The 18,334-nt window shown below is 42.7% G+C and overlaps 1 protein-coding gene across 1 annotated transcript in view; it reads left to right on the plus strand.

Annotated features, from left to right (window-relative positions):
- Positions 1-18,334, plus strand: part of LOC126475389 (F-box/LRR-repeat protein 2) — a 710,612-nt gene that overhangs the window by 87,796 nt on the left and 604,482 nt on the right. The window lies entirely within an intron of this gene.

Genomic DNA, 18,334 nt, shown 5'->3' on the forward strand with positions numbered 1-18,334 from the left:
TACTAAAATCATCTGAGTGTCCTGAATTGTTGGCATGAGAAAATTTTACTGGCAGTACTTGTACTACTGGAGCTGTTCCCACTAATAGTTAAAATAATAATAATAATAATAATAATAATAATACAGACAATAATATCAATAATGTTGTTGTTGTTGTTGTGGCCATCAGTCAGAGGCTGGTTCGATGCAACTCTCCGTGCTACTCTATCCTTCTTCATCTCCCAGTACCTACTGCAACCTACATCCTTCTGAATCTGCTTATTGTATTCATCTCTTGGTCTCCCTCTACGATTTTTACCCTCCACGCTGACCTCCAATAGTAAATTGGTGATCCCTTGATGCCTCAGAATATGCCCTAGCTACCGATCCCTTCTCCTAGTCGAGTTGTGCCACAAATTTCTCTTCTCTCCAATTCTATTCAATACCTCCTCATTAGTTATGTGATCTATCCATCTAATCTTCAGCATTATTCTGTAGCACCACATTTCGAAAGCTTCTATTCTCTTCTTGTCTAAACTATTTATCGTCCACGTTTCACTTCCATACATGGCTACACTCCATACAAATACTTTCAGAAACGACTTCCTGACACGTAAATCTATACTCGATGTTAACAAATTTCTCTTCTTCAAAAACGCTTTCCTTGCCATTGCCAGTCTACATTTTATATCCTCTCTACTTCGACCATCATCAGTTATTTTGCTCCCCAAATAGCAAAACTCGTTTACTACTTTAAGTGTCTCATTTCCTAATCTGATTCCCGCAGCATCACCCGATTTAGTTAAACTACATTCCATTATCCTCGTTTTGCTTTTGTTGATGTTCATCTTATATCTTCCTTTCAAGACACTGTCCATTCTGTTCAACTGCTCTTCCAGGTCCTTTGCTGTCTCTGACAGAATTACAATGTCGTCGGCGAATCTCAGAGTTTTTATTTCTTCTCCACGGATTTTAATTCCAACTCCTTATCAATAATAATAGTGGCAAATATAAGAAGAATCATAGATTTACAAAATAGATGTTTTCTGATATAGCGAGTTTTGTGGAGGGACCGAGGAGAGTAATGAAGGATAATGCTCATTGATAAGACAGTAGAGAAGACAGAGGACACGTTAATCACCGTGTGTGTCAGCTTGCAGCCAGGATAGCTGTACGTATGATGGTGAAAGGCGATCAAAGAATCGAACTCACAGATACGACGAACACAAGCATTTATAACCAGTTCCAGGCATCGTGAGCTTTCCTGAGAAAGGCCTTGCAGGATAACATCCTTGCAATCGATAACTGGAAGTATAAGTGTTTGCACAAGTTTCTTTTCCAGGTCAAGAGGGAAGAGCTTTTTATATTTTTGTAAAACTTGAAGAGATGCTGACACCTTGCACACTGCAGTTACGTGCTTCGCCAAATTTAGATTTTCATCTATTATTACTCCTTAACTCTTTGCTGAAGGAGAGATGTTGATATTTGTCCCATTTAAGGTTAAAGATGCTAGGGACTCCCGATACTTCGAGCCAATGAGCCTATAATGACCAGCCAGTACCGCTATATGGTCTGAGCTTTAACCCTGGTTCCTGTTCCTATTTTGATAGTGCACGCAGGCCGGTATTATCGATAGCTGTCTGAGATTTATTTGTTTTTCACTTAGATACAACTGGAGTCATCAGCGTACATGTGGTATTTTCATTAGAACAAAACTGATGACACATCTTCTACATACAATGAAAAGAGTATAGGACCTAAAACTGAAACCTGGGGGACGCCTTATACCACCTGCCTTCAGTGTGACTTTATGGTGCCAGACATGACGCACTGCTGGCAAGATGTCAAGTGTGAGCGAAACCATTGCGCTGCACTTGGCGAGAAATTTGGGCTACTAAGTTTGCCAAGTAAAACGTCGAAGTCGACATTGTCAAAGGCTTTTCTGAAGGGTAGGAAGCTCATGATAGTCTCCTTTTGTGCATTCATGGCAAGCTACAGTTTATCTGTTACTTTCATTACGGCAGATGTTGCGCTGCGATGTTTACAGAAACCTGATTGGTATTTGTCTAGTAGGCTGTTTGTAGTTAGGTACTTTGTTAACCGGTCATGCATTATATATTCTAAGGCCTTGGACGGTGCAGGAATAATACAAATAGGTCGGTAATCAGAAGGTATTGTGGCAACGTTCTCTTTAGTTAGTGGTTTTAACTAGTCCCTGTTTCCGGGCCTCAGGGACAACACTTGTGATTATGGAGTGGTTGAAGATATCTGTGATAGTGGACACTAGTGGATCAACAATAAGCTTCAACATTTGGATGTGATGCCAAAGTGTCCAGTAGATGCTGATCTGATATGCATGATGGCCTTTTTGACGGTATTGCAAAGTGAAATGCTTTAGACAGAGGTTTTCGTGATTACAGTCGTTTTCCGCAATGAAGTAATCAATGAATAAATTTCGTTTGTGGTTGTAGGTAACGTGAAGTATTGCTTAAATTTATTGTTTGGGACAATGGGAAAAACTACAGCTTTTACTTTGCCTGTATCAAGACCACGCAGACAGCTGGTCTATTTCTGTTGTCAGTTAGTGTATGGGCATGCCTTAATTTTTTCATTTCTCGCAGCCTCTGCTTGTAAGTAATAAGATTTTCAGGCGTGACCCATAGTTTGTACTCCGATGCGATTCACGAGCTGTTTAAGTTCTTCGCCGGCCGCTGTGGCCGAGTGGTTCTAGGCGCTTCAGTCCGGAACTGGGCTGCTGCTACGGTCGCAGGTTCGAATCCTGCCGCGGGCATGGCTGTGTGTGATGTCCTTAGGTTAGTTAGGTTTAAGTAGTTCTAAGTCTAGGGGACTGATGACCTCAGATGTTAAGTCCGAAAGTGCTTAGAGCCATTAAGTTCTTCCTTCTTTCTTTTCCGATCTTTAAGTGGGCGTATTTGTCATATAGTTGAGTAAGTTTGTTAGTAAAGCTGTGAAGTTTTCCGTTTATTTACGAGACTGGAACAGCAGACGTCCCTCACACTATTTCTTGCGCCTCAGTTGCAAGTTCATGTGAATTAATGCCTTTGAAGTCTCGGTATACCGTCAGTTGCAGTTTCTCTCTGGGCCATTCTAGCGCGTATGTCATGAAAATTATGTCTCCAGTTCAGTTAATCCGAACTAGTGGGAATACTTGGTTTGGCTCAATTAAATCAAAATGGTGTGTTGTCTGAGACTTCAAAACAGAATGTTCAAATGGTTCAAATGGCTCTGAGCACTATGGGACTCAACTGCTGAGGTCATTAGTCCCCTAGAACTTAGAACTAGTTAAACCTAACTAACCTAAGGACATCACAAACATCCATGCCCGAGGCAGGATTCGAACCTGCGACCGTAGCGGTCTTGCGGTTCCAGACTGCAGCGCCTTCAACCGCACGGCCACTTCGGCCGGCACAGAATGTTCAAACACATTAAACTGGATAAATATACAGCATTACAAATACATAAAAAAATAAAAAATAAGAAAAGAAATGAAGCAAACAGAAAACATGGTCCGATCAAAACTAGAGTTGTAGAATTATTGCAAATGGGTCCGTGTATCATAATCAGATTGTCGACTATCAGTCATAAGCTACGACCCAAAGCACAAAAGAATTATTTCTGGCAAAACGCAATGCTGATTTTCTCTACAGCAGACACTCAGCAGAGACCCTACATCAGCAGACGTTCGGTGGCACAACGAATAGCGCGGCCGACTGCCGATAAAGAGGTCACATGTTAGAATCGTGGAAGGGTCATATTTTTAAAAGGTTTTACACGAAATACCAAAATAATATTAGCAGGAACTGATTGTAGCAGTTGTTTCGATTGTGCGATGTATTGTATCTAGCTTCACATTATTCTCACTCTGAGAAATGGGCAACAGAGGATAATGCATTTACTTTACGAACAAACAATTCACTTTTTTGGAAAGAATCGCCAGTAGAGAAGATATCGCCATACGCCCACAGTACAACTAGGTATAGAATGATGAGGTTATATGGAAAAATATGAAACATGTAAAACATGCAGATGACACAAACGTAAGGGCTGTGATGTTTGTGAGTGTAAACTAACGTTAACGTCTGAAGCAGACTTACTTCATCTTTATGTAAGATGATGAAACTGCAAAAGTTTAAGCAACAAGGATCTTAGCTGGACAGTATAAAGATAAAAAAACATTGTTTCCAATAACATAAGAAGTATGTGATCACATTAACTAGGAAATATCTTTTTGAATGTGACGCGTGTGAACAACGATTGCAAATGTAAGCGCATGTAAACAGCTAGGAAAACAATAGTTTCTGATCGGTGTGGCGAAGTTCTGTAGTTGTAATATGGTTCTCAAATGAGAGGACTGTCGAGTCGCTTTACAAGTAAGTTAAAATGTTCTTTCGGATTAGATTCGATCTATGGACATCATCTGACAGAATTCCACGCTCTACCGCTGTAACAACTGAGCAACGAATAATTGAGATGTGGTTTGGTAAAGTGGCAGTTTTCACTGGGAGTTTAATTTCGTTGAATGACGTTATCCTTCGTCGCAACAGTGAGAGAGCATATATCGGAGTAAGTTAACTTTAACTTGACAGTGCAACACAGTTTTCATTCAGTTAGTGGACTTGTGAGTACACGTGGTGGCAATTTGCTGGTACAGTGCAACCACTTTTTACGCATCTTCTCATTCTGGGGTCACTCAAAAACAACTTTTCAGGAGTTTTTATAGGTGCGTTTGTAGCACGGTACTACACTCCATTTGTAACCTAGTTCCCGAAGCCAAGTCGTCACTGTGAATTAGTATTATGGCAGAAGGAGCAGCGAGCTAGCCAGTGACGTCACCACATGACTCGAATGGAGCGTTTTAGCGGGCTTTCAAATTATTTGAATTTCGTTTCTGTTTTTATAAAAGGCATATGACCGGGTTCCTAGGAGGAAGTTATTGTCTGTTCTACGAGATTGTGGAATAGGAGGCAAACTTTTGCAAGCAATTAAAGGTCTTTACATAGATAGTCAGGCAGCAGTTAGAGTTGACGGTAAATTGAGTTCATGGTTCAGAGTAGTTTCAGGGGTAAGACAAGGCTGCACCTGTCTCTACTGTTGTTCGTATTATTTATGTATCATATGTTGAAAACAATAGACAGGTTGGGTGAGATTAAAATATGTGAACACAAAATAAGCAGTCTCGCATATGCGGATGACTTAGTTGTGATGGCAGATTCGATTGAAAGCTTGCAAAGTAATATTTCAGAGGTAGATCAGAAATGTAAGGACTATGGTATGAATATTAGCATTTCCAAAACGAAAGTAATGTCAGTGGGAAAGAGATATAAACGGATTGAGTGCCAAATAGGAGGAACAAAGTTAGAACAGGTGGACGGTTTCAAGTACTTAGGATGTATATTCTCACAGGATGGCAACATAATGAAAGAATTGGAAGCGAGGTGTAGCAAACCTAATGCAGTGAGCGCTCAGCTACGATCTACTCTCTTCTGCAAGAAGGAAGTCAGTACCAAGACTAAGTTATCTGTGCACCGTTCAATCTTTCGGCCAACTTTGTTGTATGGGAGCGAAAGCTGGGTGGATTCAGGTTACCTTATCGATAAGGTTGAGGTTACGGATATGAAAGTAGCTAGGATGATTGCAGGTACTAGTAGATGGAAACAATGGCAGGAGGGTGTGCACAATGAGGAAATCAAAGAAAAACTGGGAATGAACTCTATAGATGTAGCAGTCAGGGCGAACAGGCTTAGATGGTGGGGTCATGTTACACGCATGGGAGAAGCAAGGTTACCCAAGAGACTCATGGGTTCAGCAGTAGAGGGTAGGAGGAGTCGGGGTAGATCAAGGAGAAGGTACCTGGATTCGGTTAAGAATTATTTTGAAGTAATAGGTTTAACATCAGAAGAGGCACCAATGTTAGCACTGAATAGGGGATCGCGGAGGAATTTTATAAGGGGGACTATGCTTCAGACTGAACGCTGAAAGGCATAATCAGTCTTAAGTGATGATGATGATGATTTTATAAAAGAATACTGAAATTCAACAGGAAAAGAAAGGATTGTAGGAGCATAAAATGACATAATTAATCATTTAAGACTTTTCTAGAAAGCAGTCAAATACCCATTCCTGTTTAGCGCTGTTACCAGTCCTGGTAGGACATATAAGCGACGTGAACAGCCTGAGAAGTTGAGTCGACGTGAACAGCCTGAGAAGTTGAGTGATCATTGAGAAGGAAACAGAGATGCAGTATACTCGTGTGAGGTAGCGTTATCAGCACTTGACAGAGTTTGAAAGGGGTCTCACTGTATGTCTCCATTTGGCCGGCTGGTCGGATCGCGCAGTGTCCGGATTTGTGAGGTATTCGGACGTGTCAATGGCGCCAGGTGCGAATGCAGGGAATGTGAGGGCAAACATGCTCGTCCTCATAGTTCCGGTGCACCACAACGGAGGACAGCCGTGTTGTGCACCAAGCACATCGTTACCCCTTCACACAAGTGTCTGCTGTCCAGGAACAAAGCAGTGTACTCCTTGCAACATTATGTGTCAGACCGCACCATTGGTTGGATGATAATGACGATGATGATGATGTTTCAGATTGTGGGGTGTTTATCAGCGCCCATACAAATTCCCAACCTTCACTCAGTCCAATTTCGTCACTTCCATGAAAAATGATGAGACTATGAGGATAACACAAACACCCGTCGTCTCGAGGCAGGTGTAGACGCTGACCCCGCCGGGAATCGAACCCGGGACCCCGTGGCCGGGAAGAGAGAATGCAACCATAAGACCACGAGCTGCGGAGTACCACATCTAAATTTACATCTACATTTATACTCCGCAAGCCACCCAACGGTGTGTGGCGGAGAGCACTTTACGTGCCACTGTCATTACCTCCCTTTTCTGTTCCAGTCACGTAAGGTTCGCGGGAAGAACGACTGCCGGAAAGCCTCCGTGCGCGCTTGAATCTCTTTAATTTTACATTCGTGATCTCCTCGGGAGGTATAAGTAGGGGGAAGCAATATATTCGATACCTCATCCAGAAACGCACCCTCTCGAAACCTGGACAGGAAGCTACACCGCGATGCAGAACGCCTCTCTTGCAGAGTCTGCCACTTGAGTTTGCTAAACATCTCCGCAACGCAAACACACTTACCAAATAACCCTGTGACGAAACGCGTCGCTCTTCTTTGGATCTTCTCTATCTCCTCCGTCAACCTGATCTGGTACGGATCCCTCACTGATGAGCAATACTCAAGTATAGGTCGAACGAGTGTTTTGTAAGCCACTTCCTTTGTTGATGGACTACATTTTCTAAGGACTCTCCCAATGAACCTCAACCTGGTACCCGCCTTACCAACAATTAATTTTATATGATCATTCCAATTCAAATCGTTCCGCACGCATACTCCCAGATATTACAGAAGTAACTGCTACCAGTGTTTGTTCCGCTATCATATAATCATACAATAATGGATCCTTCTTTCTATGTATTCGCAATACATTACATTTGTCTATGTTAAGGATCAGTTGCCACTCCCTGCACCAAGTGCCTATCCGCTGCAGATCTTCCTGCATTTCGCAACAATTTTCTAATGCTGCAACTTCTCTGTATACTACAGCATCATCCGCGAAAAGCCGCATGGAACTTCCGACACTATCTACTATGTCATTTATATATATTGTGAAAAGCAATGGTCCCATAACACTCCCCTGTGGCACGCCAGAGGTTACTTTAACGTCTGTAGACGTCTCTCCATTGAGAACAACATGCTGTATTCTGTTTGCTAAAAACTCTTCAATCCAGCGATAGAGCTGGTCTGATATTCCGTAGGCTCTTACTTTATTTATCAGGCGACAGTGCGGGACTGTATCGAACGTCTTCCGGAAGTCAAGGAAAATAGCATCCACCTGGGAGCCTGTATCTAATATTTTCTGGGTCTCGTGAACAAATATAGCGAGTTGGGTCTCACACGATCGCTGTTTCCTGAATCGATGTTGATTCCTACAGAGTAGATTCTGGGTTTCCAGAAATGAAATAATACGCGAGCAACGGCTGGACTAGAGGATTACTATCGCATCAGTAGGCTACCGTTAACGCCAAACCGAAACGACTGCGTATGCAGTGGCGCCATGGCTGCAGATGAATGGTGTCGCACTGTCTCCACCAATGACTCTCGGTTCTGCACTACCTCGGGTGGCCGTCATCGGCGAGTGTGGCTGTGATTTGGAGAGGGGTTCCATTCTTCCAGTGTTTTGGAGTGGTACAGCGGTGTTTCTCCTGGTGTCGCCGTGTGGGGACCCATCAGGTATGAGTTCTAGTCACGACCGTTAGTGACTGAAGGAACTGTGACAGCACAACGGTACATCTCAGACATCCTGCGTCATCATATGTAACCTCTCATGCGACAGTATCGTGGTATCATTTTTTCAGCAGGACAGTGCTCGTCCAGACAGGGCACGTGTGTCTGTGAACTGTCTACGTGATGTTGAGGTACTCCTGTGTCCAGCAAGATCCCTAGATCTGTCCCCGACACAAGTGTTGAACCAGCCTTGACGTCAACTCCATTCCAGTGCAGAAATCTACGATAACAAGGACCAGATACAACATCTGTGGGTCCACTTGCCTCAGGAAAGAGTACAACGGCTTTATGATACCCTTCCCTACAGAATCAACGCACGCATCCAGTTCAGAGCTGGTGCAGCGCCATACTGATAAGAGGGCTCATATGGTTCAAATGGCTCTGAGCACTATGGGACTATATCTACGGTCATCAGTCCCCTAGAACTTAGAACTACTTAAACCTCACTAACACAAGGACATCACACACATTAATGCCCGAGACAGGATTTAAACCTGTGACCGTAGCGGTCGCGCGGTTCCAGACTGAAGCGCCTAGAACCGCTCGGCCAGAACGGCCGGCAGCACTCATATTACCAAGTTCTTCGTAAGTCTGACTCGATTATGTAATCACTGAAATATCGTCATATGCCCTCTCAAACTGTGACGTTAAATTTCATTTCCTCTTTCCCTTCTGCATATTTCATACTTTTTGTCAAGCATTGCACATCGGGAAAATATTTATGAATAGTAATGGAACAATAAGTGTGCAACTCGTAAAGAGAGTCCATCATTGTCTAAACATTACGATTCAAAAGTAGCGCAGAAATTGAAGCAATAGACAGTGGAGTTTAAGTACATAACTTTGTAACGTTTATGTCAAAAGTAAGGTGTTATGTCTGACTGCGTATTTGATTACGTGTATCTGTATATTACCTGATCCTGTTTTAAACAATCTGTCTATTAGCAAGAAAGCAATACCAATAAACCGAAACTAATTAAAACCTGTTCGTGATAATGACAAATTAGAGGTAAGTACATTCAGATGTACTCGATCTTACTACGGCCCTGAAAAATCTAAGTACAAACGTGATCCCTGTGCGAAAATCCAGAAACTCGGTGAAATAATTTTTTTTACCTCGTGTTGGTGTCGCCTTGGATAACGCGTTGTTCTGCTTTCAGCACTACTTAACTAACTACAGGTACAAAATTCAAAATGTGAGATATTTGACTGAGACATATTTAGAATTTGCTTAAATAAAAACGGCTTGGAATAGGGAGGCGGAACATGAACAATTCAGATTCGTTCTAAGGAAAAAGCGCATAAATACATCAGTATTGATTGCCTTATTGTTGATCGATGTAACAATATGTAGGAAGTTCTTCATCAGAATTTCATAATAATATTTGTAGCATTTTCTTAATTAATTTTACTTCGGATCTTACACTACTAGCCATTAAAATTGCTACAGCACGAAGATGACGTGCTACAGACGCGAAATTTAACCGACATGAAGAAGATGCTGTGATATGAAAATGATTAGCTTTTCAGAGCATTCACACAAGGTTGGCGCCGGTGGCGACACCTACAACGTGCTGACATGAGGGAAGTTACCAACATACACATACACAAACAGCAGTTGACCGGCGTTGCCTGGTGAAACGTTTTGTGATGCCTCGTGTAAGTAAGAGAAATGCGTACCATCACGTTTCTGACTTTGATAAAGGTCGAATTGTAGCCTATCGCGATTGCGGTTTATCGTATCGCAACATTGCTGCTCGCGTTGGTCGAGATCCAATGACTGTTAGCAGACTATGGAATCTGTGGGTTCAGGAGTGAAATACGGAACGCCGTACTGGATCCCAACTGCCTAGTATCAATGGCAGTCGAGATGACAGGCATCTTATCCGCATGGCTGTAACTGATCGTGCAGCTACGTGTCGATCCCTGAGTCAACAGGTGGGGACGTTTGCAAGACAACAACCATCTGCACGAACAGTTCGACGACGTTTGCAGCAGCATGAACTATCAGCTCGGAGGCCATGGCTGCGGTTACCCTTGATGCTGCATCACAGACAGAAGCGCCTGCGATGGTGTACTCAACGACGAACCTGGGTGCACGAATGGCAAAACGTCATTTTTTCGGATGAATCCAGGTTCTGTTTACAGCATCACGATGGTCGCATCCGTGTTTGGCGATATCGCGGTGAACGCACATTGGAAGCATGTATTCGTCATCGCCATACTGGCGTATCACCCGGCGTGATGGTATGGGTTGCCATTGGTTACACGTCTCGATCACCTCTTGTTCGCATTGACGGCACTTTGAACAGTGGACGTTACATTTCAGTTGTTTACTACGCGTGGCTCTACCCTTCATTCGATCCCTGCGAAACTCTACATTTCAGCAGGATAATGCACGGCCGCATGTTGCAGGTCCTGTACGGGCCTTTCTGGATACAGAAAATGTTCGACTGCTGCCCTGGCTAGCACATTCTCCAGATATCTCGCCAATTAAAAACGTCTGGTCAATGGTGACCGAGCAACTGGCTCGTCACAATTCGCCAGTCACTACTCTTGATGAACTGTGGTATCGTGTTGAAGCTGCATGGGCAGCTGTACCTGTACACGCCATCCAAGCTCGGTTTGAGTCAAAGCCCAGGGGTCTCAAGGCCGTTATTACGGCCAGAGGTGGTTGTTCTGGGCACTGATTTCTCAGGATCTATGCACCCAAATTGCGTGAAAATGTAATCACATGTCAGTTCTAGTATAATATATTTGTCCAATGAATACCCGTTTATCATCTGCGCTTCTTCTTGGTGTATCAATTTGAATGGCCAGTAGTGTATTTCTTCCATAAATCATTAATACACAACAGTGAAGTTATTGGAATAATTATTTGATACTAAGCGACGGCCCATTCCGGAGCATCGCAACAGACACTACCAGCCTCTGGCGCGCTACTCATGTCGCTCCTGCGCAACAACTACCTACTACTTCTTTGTTACACATACTCTGCCTCAGCGATAGCTCCTCACAGCGTTCTCTCATACGTACATCTTTGTAACCGATATATCGCTTGTGCTCTTGGATAATACGTTAAAATTTACAATTGTCATTATATGTACCTATTTCTACTTTCAACCAGTCTAAGTGTCACGAGTGACTCTTGATTGCACGCCACACGATTGTCTATCATAATGTAAGGATGCATATGCTGGAGGTCCCTACCTGCAGTGAACGGCGAGGGGGACGAAAGGGACAATTATAGTAAACAGATATTCCATTATCTAATTTCCCTCAGTAAAAACGTTTGTAATTAATTTTTCACAGGATTTTGGTGTGTTTATAAATGTATGTTTTTGTGGATGAGTAAAAAAGTTTTGTTAATCTTTTATTCTTTAAAGAATAGAACTCGCACAAACTGGATTCCAAGAGATATGTAAGAAAATATCGCGACACATGACTATGAAACGATCAGGAGCGACTTGGGTGGGTTTATTCGTCCAGCGTAATGCCTATAAAATATTTAGAGGAGACCTTTATCCAGCAGTGGAAGTCAGATGACTAAGTATGGTGATGAATGATGATCTGCTTGTACATTTACTGTGCAGTCTTTTGAACCTCGTTCAACATAGGAAAGCAGAGTGGCACGTTTCAGTACTTTAAATCGGTACTTTGTCTTAGATTGTTTGTGTTTTGAAAAAGTTCAAACGGACTTGACGAAGGAAAGAATGTTCCTAGAAGATGTGGGGTTGGACTGGAACTTCTCTTCAAGGCATGAGTTCTGGCACTGCGCTGTTACACAGCTTCGTTTCCCAGGCTAAATTAGCTGTCATGGTGTCCAGACTGTTGGGAAATAATGAGCGCTGAGTCCGAGGTCCTCATTAAGCGGAGATTCGCGGTGAGCACGTGTCTTGGAGACGGGATTCAGCCACCTCTTGCAGAGTTTGTAAACATCTCTTACAATGATTCATTAGCTTTATTACCCTTTTGCATTAATGACGCCTAACGTTCACTCTTAAAAAGAAACGGAAGAACGGCGCCTCTTCTCTACAATTTCACAACAAGGTACGATGTAATCACGTTACAGGCCTAGTTGCTAATAATAACCAACCTAAGAAGTGACTCTTTGACTGCATGGTAAAAAGAAGCAGGAGGTCAGTCTCAACAGCGGAATATTCCTTACTTAACACTGTCGTGGGGAACGATATAGTTGCCGAACTTTCAGTGACGGTACTGAAGTCACTGAGGACTATGGTTCTATTAGTCACATTGTACATGAAATGTATTCGGAGCTGCGAATACGAACAACTATCAATTGTATAAGGGAATAGCGACAGCAAAAATTTGTGGCCGATCAGGACTCAAACCGGATTTTCTCTTTACGCGAGGTGTCGCCTTAACCACTTTCCCTATCCGTGAGAGACTCATGGCCAGATCCAGCCTTCAATATGTTGTCGTTCCTGCGTCACAACCTGTGCTCGTACACACATTATGAAATTCCCGTACAGAGGACGTCATCTTAATTGAAAGTCGCTGCCTGGTATCGGTGGATAAATACGATACATACATTTCCGAAGAAACACTGCATGGTTGTTCTTAAAAACACAGGCGCTGCAGTACCGTAATCACCATTATAATAGACGTCGACTGGCAAACGTCAGTTAGCATAAGACTAAACATTATCTACGCAATAAATGTGTGAAAGTGCCCTTGGAGTCTTTTTGAAACGATGTAATAGGGTTCAAATGGTTCAAATTGCTCTGGGTAAAATGGTTCAAATGGCTCTGAGCGCTATGGGACTTAACTTCTGAGGTCATCAGTCCCCTAGAACTTAGAACTACTTAAACCTAACCAATCTAAAGACATGACACACATCCCTGCCCAAGGCAGGATTCGAACCTGCGACCGTAGCGGTCACGCGGTTCCAGACTGTAGCGCCTAGAACCGCTCGTCCACCCCCGCCGGCGGCTATGGGTACTATGGGACGTAACTTCGGAGGTCATCAGTCCCTTAGAACTTAGAACTACTTAAACCTAACTAACCTAAGAACATCACACACACCCATGCCCGAGGCAGGATTCGAACCTGCGACCGTAGCGGTCGCGCGGTTCCAGACTGAAGCTGATGTAATAGAGCTATCAGGTATAGTAAGGAGCAATTTCAGGAGACCGAAACAAATATGAGAAATGGTGTGGTTGCATAACACATTATGATTCGCTACAATTATCGACGACGAGGGGTAAACGTTCATTAGAAGACTCTCGCCTTTCCTCCTCCGTAAGTATTGTTGAACACCGATTACTTGTTCGGAGGAGTTTCTCGGAACGATATACTGAATATGGACTGTGTATCTGTGTCCGTGTCTCTGTGTCCTGCAGATGAATCAGAAACATAGCGTGTTGGTGTTGACCGATCCCCCTGTCAGCACACACACTTGTCGAATAACACTGATGAGATCACGTAGTTGAGTTTCCCGGTCCCACGTACGGATGCCCATCAACAGTTTCACATATCCATACCCGACGAGTCTTCGCCGTTTAGAGCTACCCCTCAGAACATCGGTGCACTTTACGCACCGACCTCTCTTGTAACGTCAGTTGAAACGGCTTCAGTACTAAAGACTGCGTAATGTTTGAAGGCGAAGGCGGCTCAGTTTTCAGCAGTTCTGCGCATCCTCCTCCACTAGCCACTGGCAGCCCATAATATTCATTCTCTTTCCGAGTGGGTAGCAGCGAGTTACAGCTGGACAGCGAGAATCTCGCTCCTACATGCTACTCTGTTGCCGTACTTCGCGACAACCGAATTATTCATTCAACCCTCAGGTTTTTTTTGTATTTTTTTACTTGTAGCTGTGTAGGTGTGAATGTGTATTTGTAAATGTTTAAGTGGGATTAAAAAAAATAAAAGGCCAGGTGACGGCAATAGATGTGAAGTGCTTCACAAGCAGGCGAGGGGGATTATTTACCGCATCTATAACTTTTTCAAACGTGAATTTGAAAGCAGGTCTCCTACTGTTGACATTTGAAGACACAAGAACGTAATCCAGAACCCTGTAGTGACGGCAAGAGAACTGTAAAGAGAATTGTAAACGGAAGTGTCAGAGCTGTAGAAACAGTAGAAAACGTTGGTCTCGTGTCGCCTGGAAAGCAACGAAATCGCAAGGAACCTGTAATACAAATGGATAGTTTTAACAACGATGTTTTACAATACTCCATGTGAATTATGTATGCCTGACATCACAAAGACGTGTTACAGTTACGCAGGAGAAAATTTGCTTCAATGGCAAGCGCTTCGTCAAAAAAATTCAAATGTGTGTGAAATCTTACGGGACTTAACTGCTAAGGTCATCAGTCCCTAAGCTTACACACTACTTAACATAAATTAGGACAAACACACACACCCATGCCCGAGGGAGGACTCGAACCTCCGCCGGGACCAGCCGCACAGTCCATGACTGCAGCGCCCCAAACCGCTCGGCTAATCCCGCGCGGCGGGCGCTTCGTTTATGTAAAGAAAAAACGATGGTTCCTGATATGTTAAGAAGAGAGTTTTTGCTTCAAAGAAGTGACATAGCAGCAGCATGAACTGCATCCCATATAGAGATTCACGATACAAGAGAAGCAGGTAGTTCAACACTGTATTACCTTGATGAAACATGGGTCAATTAGAATCGTTCCAGGAAGATCTGCTGGAAACTGAGTGATGGTAGTAGCGGTTTTAAATTTTTCATAGGAATAGATTCTCGGATAATAATTCAGCATGCTGGCTCATCGTCTGGTTTTGTTTCTGAGAGTAAACTTGCATTTACGTGTAAGAAAAACGGCAGTGACTACCATTCGGAAATGAATGCTGTTAGTTTCGTGACGTGATTCACAATTCTTGTCATACATTGCTTCGAAGTCGGTCAGTGCCAATAATGAGAAAACACCAAGTATAAACACCAGAAAAGCGGATATTTTTCCTTGGCTACAAAATAAAAATATTAAGCACAGTATAAACCAGACTCGTGCCGATCTCCTGTAGTTCGTTAATTTATACAAGTCACGTGACAGAAATTACAAACTCGACTTCCTTGCACGTGGATGGGGTCTCACAGTTTTGCGTTTACCCACGTGTCAATGTCTGTTTAGTCCTACTGAATTAATTTGGGCAAAGGATAAGACTATGTGGAAGAAAAAAAAAGCATTCAAGACAACACTCACTGAATCGCTTGTGCATGAGGCAATAGACAACATCCCACCTGTAGCGTGGGCACAGTCTGAGCGGCATGCTTAAAAGCTTCAGAAAGAATAATTTGACAAGGAAGCGATGATGGATATAAGCCTTGAACCTATCACCGTAAATTTACAATCATATTGTTCGGAAACATATTCAAATAGAAGTGACGGTGGTATTGCGGTGTAGACTTTGGAACAAAGTAATAATATTTCTTAGTTTTAAAGACTCGTGGTTTAAAAAATGTGTTTGTCAACATATCTGTTGCGTACATAATAATTAGAACTTCCTAGCCTTTTTGATTAGGACGTTGTACCCTTTGAATTATGCAGACTATAATGTTCAACATATTGCCCGAGGAGAAGTCAAGCTTCTCCCACCGTGTTGTATGCTCTAATACTACACGAGAATGAAGCTGGATAAATTCGTCAAAGTCCTATATTTCCACATGTCAACCTCTGTCATTTTCAAGGCACGACCTGGATAAGGCCCTATAATGTCAGTAACTGTTACTTGTCGAGATATTGGTGGTTTTCGATGTTATCGGTCATCATTCCCTGGAGTTATTCGCAGATGATGGTTAATTGTTTGCTTGTTCAATGGTTTATAAATGCAGCCTCTGACTGTAATGTCGAACGAGTTAGTTTCGCTCATAATGCCCGCTAATAGTTAAAAATATAATAATATACTGACCATTTTTACTTTAGTCTTTTCATTAGTCTTTTCTACCACTAGTTCCTTTTTTATCTACAGTGATTACACTCAACTACTGTCGAACACATCAACACACACACCTTATACACATTTTTTAAAAATTATATTGTGTAGTTGTCAAACAAATATGATTTCGGTTTGTGCTTGAAGTTAATTTTGTTGTGTATTAAATTTTTACTTATAATACAGTTCAAATAGCAATAAATGACAATTATTGCAAGCAGTTTCAATGATCGTGTCTTTAGATAATTGTCATTTTGAGAAAAATTGTACTTCACGTCTTCAAAAAGCTGTGTCATAAGTGATTTTGCTGTCTCAGTAGGAAAACTCATCTACAACTTGTAGTGTCTCGTTTTCTAATACCATTCCTTCAGCATCGCCTAATTTAATTCAACTACATTCCATTACCGCTGTTTCAACTTTTTCTCGGTGTTAATGTTATACTCTCTTTACAAGGCACTACCTATTCAGTTCAAACTTCTCTTCCAAGTATTATGCAGTCTCTGACAAAATTACAGCATCATAGGAAAACCACGAAGTTTTTATCCCTTGTCTCTGAACTTTATTTCCGTTCTCAAATTTCTACTTGGTTTCCTTTGTTACTCGCTCACTATACAGATTGAGTAGGACTGGGAATAAACTAAAATCCTGTCTCATTTCCTTCTCAGCCATTGGTTCCCTCTCATGTCCTTCGACTCTTACAACGTCAGTGCGGTTTCTGTACAAGTTGCAAGTTACCACTTGGTGCCTTTATATTGTCCTTGTTACCTTCAAACATACACAGAGTATAGTCGAGTCAACATCGTGAAAAGCTTTTTCTGCGTATACAGATGTCTTATCTTCTAAGATAAGTCGTAGGGTCAGTTTCTACATTTCTCCGAAACCAAGACAGATCTTGTCTGAGGTGAGCTTCTATATGAGTGATTTAACCAAACTCTACGGCTACACCATACCTAAAAGTGGAAGGTGCTTCAAGTATCACTAACTGATCCTCCTCCACTGTTTCAGTCGCGAATGGTGCGTTGGAAGGATGACTGTCGGTAACACTCCGTATTAGCTCTAATTTCTCGAATTCTCTCGTCGTCATTACGAGAGATGTATGTGGGAGGAAGTAATATGTTGACCTACTTTTCCCCGAGTGGTCTCTCGAAAATTGAACAGTAAACCTCTCTGTGATGCACAGTGCCTCTCTTGTATCGTCTGCCACTGGAGTTTGTTGAACTTCTCTGTAACGCCCTCGCGATGACTAGACGACCCCGTGACAAAACGTGCCGCTCTTAGTTGGATCCCAACTGGTGAGGACCCCAGATTGACGAACAGTACTCAAGAACAGGTCAATAAAGGGCCCTGTAAGGCACTTCCTTCTTGGATATATTACATATCCTGAAAATTTCTCTTACGAATCTCCGTCTGGCATCAGCTTTACCTGTTACACTACTGGCCATTAAAATTGCTACACCAAGAAGAAATACAAATGATAAACGGGTATTCATTGGACAAATATATTATACTAGGTCTGACATGTGATTACATTTTCACGCAATTTGGGTGCAAAGATCCTGAGAAATCAGTACCCAGAACAACCACCTCTGGCCGTAATAACGGCCTTGATAAGCCTGGGCATGGAGTCAAATAGAGCTTGGATGGCGTGTACAGGTACAGCTGCCCATGCAGCTTTAACACGATACCACAGTTCATCAAGACTAGTGACTGACGTATTGTGACGAGCCAGTTGCTCGGTCACCATTGACCAGACGTTTTCAGTTGGTGAGAGATCTGGAGAATGTGCTGACCAGGGCAGCAGTCGAACATTTTCTGTATCCAGAAAGGCCCGTACAGGACCTGCAACATGCGGTCGTGCATTATCCTGCTGAAATGTAGGGTTGGATCGAATGAAGGGCAGAACCACGGGTCGTAACACATCTGAAATGTAACGTCCACTGTTCAAAGTGCCGTCAATGCGAACAAGAGGTGATCGAGACGTGTAACCAATGGCACCCCATACCATCACGCCGAGTGATACGCCAGTATGGCGATGACGAATACACGCTTCCCATGTGCGTTCA

Source organism: Schistocerca serialis, chromosome 4, assembly GCF_023864345.2.
Source record: "Schistocerca serialis cubense isolate TAMUIC-IGC-003099 chromosome 4, iqSchSeri2.2, whole genome shotgun sequence".
NCBI lineage: Eukaryota > Metazoa > Arthropoda > Insecta > Orthoptera > Acrididae > Schistocerca > Schistocerca serialis.